Source organism: Macaca thibetana, chromosome 1 (genome assembly GCF_024542745.1).
Source record: "Macaca thibetana thibetana isolate TM-01 chromosome 1, ASM2454274v1, whole genome shotgun sequence".
In the NCBI taxonomy this organism is placed as follows: domain Eukaryota; kingdom Metazoa; phylum Chordata; class Mammalia; order Primates; family Cercopithecidae; genus Macaca; species Macaca thibetana.
In genome coordinates, this window is record NC_065578.1 from 122020970 (window position 1) to 122027892 (window position 6923).

Sequence of the window (6923 nt, forward strand, 5' to 3'; positions counted from 1 at the left end):
GAGCTCCGGCACCTCTGCCCAGCCACAGCCTCATACGTCTCACCCTTTACACACAAGGTCACTTGCCCGGTGCACTCCCGAGCCCTTCTAGCCCTGGCACACAGCTGGGACTCTCAGGTCCGACCAGCGGTCCTGAACCCGCTCCCACAGCACGGCAACTCCTTCGTGGGAAGCAGCAGCCCCTGCGCTGCCTCATCTACATAGAAGTCGCCCTATCTGTGATGTCACCGACAGTGCCTTTCCCAGTCCCTGCCTTTCTGCCACTCAGCAGACCAACCCGCTGCGAAGCCAGCAAAAGGAAGTGACGTCTGCCTCTTTTTCCCTCCGCCCCCGCATCTGCGCTCTCTCAAAAAAGCTGGTCGTTAGCCTGTGTTGTGAAGCAACCTTTCGGCGGCCAGATGGAGGTTGGGAACCCTTCTTCAAATAATGGCTTTTAATTCGCAGACTAGAACGTTTAGGATTACAAAAGAAACCGGTTCTCTTCACATCCTTATCCTTGGGATGTAGCATTCGCTTGAAATTGGAAGCAGTTTAATATCAGAGAGAAACCATATTTATGAAAGTAAAGAGACTGCTCAGATGACTGCAAACCAGCCTTCCTTACTGATTTTATCACTGGTAATGTTATAAAGACAGTTGTCCAGTTTCATGAATCTTGTAGTTATTTTTTTTATGTTTTTTTTGTTTTTTTCCAAATTCAGTATTGTAGAAAAATACGCTGCCCCAGAAGAGATTATTGGATACTCTCAAACGTGGTGTTGGACTTTGTCATCTCTTGCACAGCCATCTCCAGACCTTAGTGCTTACTTCATGTTAGTATTTTATATTCTGCAAAGACAAAAACTAAAATAATCCAAATTTGACACAAATACCTGGGATACATCTTATTTGAGATGTTTAACAAATGTCTGGATCATCTTTTCTTATATTGGATTATGGCGCAAGAAACACTGTGAAGTAAGCAAAGTTGGCATGCCCAAGTCAAAGACCATTTTAATATTTCCAAGTAGATTTGAGACAGAAATAATACAGGGTGGTCACAGGATAACAAATTCTAGGCAGCAGATTTACCTGACTTAAGGCTATGAGCTCATAAGACGCTGAAAAACCAGTGTGGACCAAGCTATCTAAGACTGACTGGACACAATGTGGTGCTGGATTTGACGTAGGTTTTACCTAGGCCCTCATTTTATGCTCATTAACATAGTAAATCACACACCCACCAGTGCCATAACAGTTCTGAGACCAATGTTTGATGTAAAAATGGATGGCACCACAGTTCCGAGACATCTCCACCTTTATCCAGGAATTGTCATGAATATTCCACTCCTTGGTTAAAGTAATCCATCAAGATGAAACCCCAGAACCCATTGTTCTCTCTCGGGTATGCCCAAAATCCCCTTTCCTGAGTGTGTACTTTTTGCTTTGCAATAAATCTCTTCTTTCAGTGTTTGCGGACTCATCCTTGACTTCATTCTTGAGATGGTGTCAAGAGCCTGGACACCACAGCTGGGGTCGAGATCCCACCAGTGTCCGGGGACCTCCCCTAGCCCACCAGTATCACATTCTATTCCATCGCTCAAATCACAAAATATCGAGTGGAGAGTTCTCCTTGGAGACCATAAAGTAAAGATTCTGTGGCATGGTGGCCAGTCAGGCCACTGGAAGTCATGGAAAAATATTGAAAATGAGGGATTAGGTGACAGTATAGTAACTGCTGAATACTAAATACTAAAGCCAGGCCCCATTCCCTGGAGACTGACAGGGAGACACACGGTCCACGTAATAGTGGAGAAATACTTTCTGGGTATCTGACCAGCCTTTGTGGAAAGAACTGGCACCATCCTGCAGATGTAACTGCCTGATGGGTTCTTCCTGCCCACTGTACACACAAAATCAATTCGTGGAGACCATGGCATTGCAGTAAAGAGTTTCATTTGACACAGGCCAGCCACAACCTGTGGGAGACAGAGTTACTACTCAAATCGATCTCACTGAAGGCTTGGAGGTAAAGGGTTTTTCAAAGATAGTTTGGTAGGGTGGGGGCTAGGGTTTGGGCAGTGCTGATTGTTGGAGATGAAATCACAGGGGTGTGGAAAATGGCCCTCCCGCATTGAGTCAGCTTCTGGGTGGGGGCTAAGGGACTGGTTGATTTTCGGGCCAAATGGTGCCATCCAGTAGTCAGACATGCAAAAGCCTGAAAAGACATCTCAAGAGGCCAATCTTAGGTTCTACAATAGTGATGTTCTTCACAGCAGTAATTGGGGAAGCTGCAAATCTTGCGACCTCTGGAATAACGGCTGATAATTATTTAACAAGGCATACATCTTAGTAGAATTCAGGCCCCTTTCATCCTTCTAACTTGGTGGCCTTTCATTAGTTTTACAGGGGTAATTTAGTTTTGGGGAAGGTTATCATTTAAACCAACCTTTTTGGCTGTCCCCAACCTTTTTGGCACCAGGGACTGGTTTCATGGAAGACAATTTTTTCATGGAAGGGGATGGTGGATGGTTTCCCGATGAAACTGTTGCACCTCAGGTCATCAGGCATTAGTTACAGTCTCGTAAGGAGTGTGCAATCTGGAATCCCTCACATGTGCAGTTCCCAATAGGGTCCGAGCTCCGATGAGAATCTAATGCCAATGCTGATCTGACAAGAGGTGGAGCTCAGGGGGTAATGCTCCAAAGCCTGCAGCTCACTTCCTGCTGCTCGGCTGAGTTCCTAACAGGCCATGGACCAGTACCTGTCTTGTGGCCCTGGGGGTTGCAGACCCCTGATTTAAACTATAAACACAATTTTTCCCAAAGAGAGCTTGGGAGAAATTGCACAGGAATGAGCAAAGACAGCCAGCCTGTGAGGCTAGAACCAAGATGGAGTCAGCCATGTCAGCTTTCTCTTGTCAGAATTTTGCAAAGGCAGTTTCTGAGGGACTACACTGGACAGTTGTTAAAAACATCAGACAGATTTTATTGTATGTACTACAGTAGGCAACACATTTTATTGTATGTACTACAGTAGGCAAGAGAGACCAGCAGAGAACTGAGCTCAACCTCAAATACAGCAGGAAGAGTTGAAGATTATAGCCAATTGGCAAGATAAGAAAGTTAGTGGATGGAAAATTACTAAGAGGAACTTGATTAGCTATCAAAGGTGGTTGGGAGGACTCTTGCTAAACTAGACTCAACAGTACTCTTTTCTAAAACTGGACTTGGCAAGCAAAGAACTAATAGAGAAAAGGGCTCAGAGGAATCTACTAAGGTTTGGTCAAAGATGGAGTCCTTGTCAACTGTACATTGAAGCTTCTGCAAATAAAGACCAATCAAATGAAAAAAAGCAAAGGCTATTTATTCTGAGTTTGCTATAGGAGGGAGTCAGTCACTGTTACTTGTGTTTTGGCAGAGACTTGAAGGCAGTCAGAAGGGTGGGAAAGCTTTTTAAAAAGAAAAGCTTTAGGTATGCTTGGACTGGAGGCTGTCAGCATGGTGAAGCTGTAGATAGATGAAGAAAATCAAAATATTTTACCCCAGAATATATTTCTTTGGCATATTTTAAGATGGCTGTCAGCCAGCAAACAGAAGTAACTCTGCAAAACTATCTTTTGTAGGGGAAATTTTCACCTGGAGAGAATCTGCATTAATCCAGCCTTCCCTTGTCAGGATTGAGAAATAAAAATAAGCCCTAGGCCCTACAACCAACTGAACCGACCCCCTCTTGGCTGACAGGACCGCAGAGAAACCTTGAAAGCTGTTTCTGGCTGTGACAGGATAGGAGGTCGGACATGCCCCCTTAAAACCCCTCCCTCACTAACTGCCATTATGAGATGAGGCAGGAGAGCAGCAGAGGGAATTGGAAGTTGGATAAAGGCAGAATGAGTAAAGGCAGAAACAGAAGCAAGGAGATGTGGCAGGAGAGCAAGAAGCAAGATAAAAGGCAGAAGTTGAGCAGCCAAAACAAAAAGTAAGATTAAAAAAAGCAAGCAAGGCCAGGCGCACTGGCTCACGCCTGTAGTCCCAACATTTTGGGAGGCCAAGGCAGGTAGATCGCCTGAGGTCAGGAGTTTGAGATCAGCCTGGCCTACATGGCGAAACGCCAGCTCCACTAAAAATACAAAAAATTAGCTGGGCGTGGTGGTGCACTCCTGTACTCCAGACTACTCAGGAGGCTGAGACAGGAGCATTGCTAGAACCTGGGAGGCAGAGGTTGCAGTGAGCTGAGATTGCGCCACTACACTCCAGACTGGGCAACAGAGGCGACTCTGTCTAAAACAAAGAAACAAAGAAACAAACAAACAAAAAAAGGAAGCAAGGACCCCATTGCTGGCAAGATCCAAACCAGTAAAGGGGCAGCTCCTCAGAGATAGACATGTGCATTCGAGAAAAAAAGTATCCTTAACATGACTCTATATGATAATCAGCTCATTAAAACTCAGGCATATGGACTGCATACCATGCATGTACTTAAAATTATGGGATGGAGGCAACATGCAAGCACACAAGCGCCAAAGTAACTAAGCAACCCACCTATCAATCTATAGGCGAACAATGGCTAAAGATTAGGCATCCTTGTGAAGAGAAGAAAAAAAAAATCACACATAAAAAGACCCAAAGTACATCAAACTAATACTGATCTCATCTCCCAGAGGTCAGCCCACTCTCCCCACTCCGAGAGTGTTACTGTACTTAATAAACTTTTGTTTTGCTTTGCTGCTTTGTATGTGTCATGTACAATTCTTTGTTTGGGACACCAAGAGCCTGAAACTGCACGGCACCATCTGGTAAGAATTAGGACTTTTTTCCCTAAGGGTTAACAAACCAACTCTTTGGAAAGACTTGCTTCACTACTGTTATCAACCAGCAGCCTGATACTTTCCCTGCCTTTTGTGGTTTTGACAAAGCAGCCAAGCAGCATTTCCTCCTGGTAAGAGACCACCGACCTAGGAATGATTCTGGCCAGACTACAGAGGATGTGCAGAGAGGGTTTTCATGTCCTCTGCTTCAGCGTTTGATGTCAGAGGGCTGCAAACTCCACTCTCAGATAGCTAATGCCACCATTTTATGAACAGGGTCCCCATGGAGAGGCACGAAACTCAATTGCACATCTGCACGTTTCCTCTTATAAATATTCATATTGGAATATTATTAGGTATTGCTCCAGTGAAAGATACATTTGCAGAATGTACTCAAATTAGAAGCATTATATAAACACTATAATGTAGCAATGGTGCATTCAGTTCTCTACACTATAGAAATATCTGCGGTGTAGACATTTCCACAATGACCAAAGATATGTGTACCAGAATAGTGACTGCAGCATTCTTTGTAATCCTAAAACCATGAAACCAACCTCATCCCAAAAACATTTTTTTTCTTTCGAGATAGAGTCACACTCTGTTGCCCAGGCTGGAGTGTATACCGATCTGAGCTCCCTGCAGCCTCCACCTCCCAAGTTCAAACGATTCTCCTGCCTCAACCTCCCGAGTAGCTGGGATTACAGGCACATGCCACCACACCTGGCTAACAAAAACATTTTGAAAAGGGTTAAATAAATCATGCACAAACTGGGGAAAAATACTGTTTTCAAAAATGATGGAGAGGATGACTATGATGATGACTGATTCCACTGGTCACATTATTGATAGAACAATCAGTAAATCCAGTAACATTCTGGAGATACTACTGGACTCCTATTACTAAAATATGAAAAAATGGAGGCATGTAAATTACTCATCTAAGCGTATAACAGACTGAATTAGAATTTTATCACACCAGAAGTGGGTTCCTAGGTCTCTGTTTCAGCTTTCCTGTGTTACACAGGTGTAACCCCGCCATTTCAGGAGATACCCGGTTTAGAATCTGGTCGGGAAGGTGGGCTGGCCCTTGACATGGAACAGTCATAAATTAGTGGCTTGGGACTGGCCGGCGACATGGATCAGTCATAAATTAGTGGCTTGATACTAAGGGAAGATAACATTTCCCTCATTTGTCTAGTGATTGTCAATGCGTGAATGCTTTAAAAGTTGCAATAAGCGTCCCTGGGTGGGCTCGAACCACCAACCTTTCGGTTAACAGCCGAACGCGCTAACCGATTGCGCCACAGAGACAAGGACTGCTAGTTCTACTACGCGATATATGAAGGGCGCACTCACTAAACTTCCTCTGTCCCGTTTATTCTCAGGGCCCGCCCGGCAGGACGACTGAGCAAGGCCTTGGAAAACCAGAGAGATTAGAGCGGTGAGTTGCGCTGGTCACGTTGGACACCTGCGCGTTAGGAGATTTTGGAGCCAGACGGAGAGCCGAATGGCCTTCGCCTGCCCTGCCCCTCTCCTGCTTCAGAAGCCCCCAGAAACTCCCCGGTCGGCGACCCAGCCCAAGCAGCCTGGGGTCCTAAGGGAAGCTGAACACCCGGCGGGCTCCCGGGATGGTTCTTCCCGTTCTTTGTGCCGCCTTCACCAAGTGAGGGAGCCTGTGCCCACCCTGCCCAGTTGCTTTCGGGGCCGCTGCGGAGCTTTCGCTGCAGTCTTCGGATCCTGTGTTCCGCACGGGGGCTCCACCAGGGCAGGGATGGTGGCGAGGGTCGTTCGTGGGTCCCCTTGCGGGGAGCAGGGTCTGGCACTCACCAGGGCGGACGACTAGGACTTGCCGAATGAATCCATCGTCGCCTTTAGCTTTCAGTCCTTTGAAGAGCCCTAAGAGTGGAAATCAAGAGGTTTTTTCAATGGGGAAGTTCTGTTTACAAAGCGTTGATTTCTCGACACCCCCGCGGGGCGGGCAACTGGCAGGGCCTCCGGTGCACCTTCTGCGCGGTGGAGCCGCGGGGGCTCAGCTGGGCGGTGGTCGGGTCGTGGGACCGTAGGGCGGGAGCAGCGGAAGGGAAAAGCAAAAGCTGGGAAAGAAGCCGGGGAGCGGCGGACCAGACCTCCAGAC

At 46.4% G+C, this 6923-nt stretch overlaps 1 non-coding gene across 1 annotated transcript; it reads right to left on the reverse strand.

The window, feature by feature from the left end:
* Positions 1–6026: 6026 nt before the first annotated feature.
* Positions 6027–6100, reverse strand: TRNAN-GUU (transfer RNA asparagine (anticodon GUU)). Its single transcript has one exon. It is a non-coding gene; the product is annotated as a tRNA-Asn (tRNA).
* Between the last annotated feature and the right edge of the window lie 823 nt (positions 6101–6923).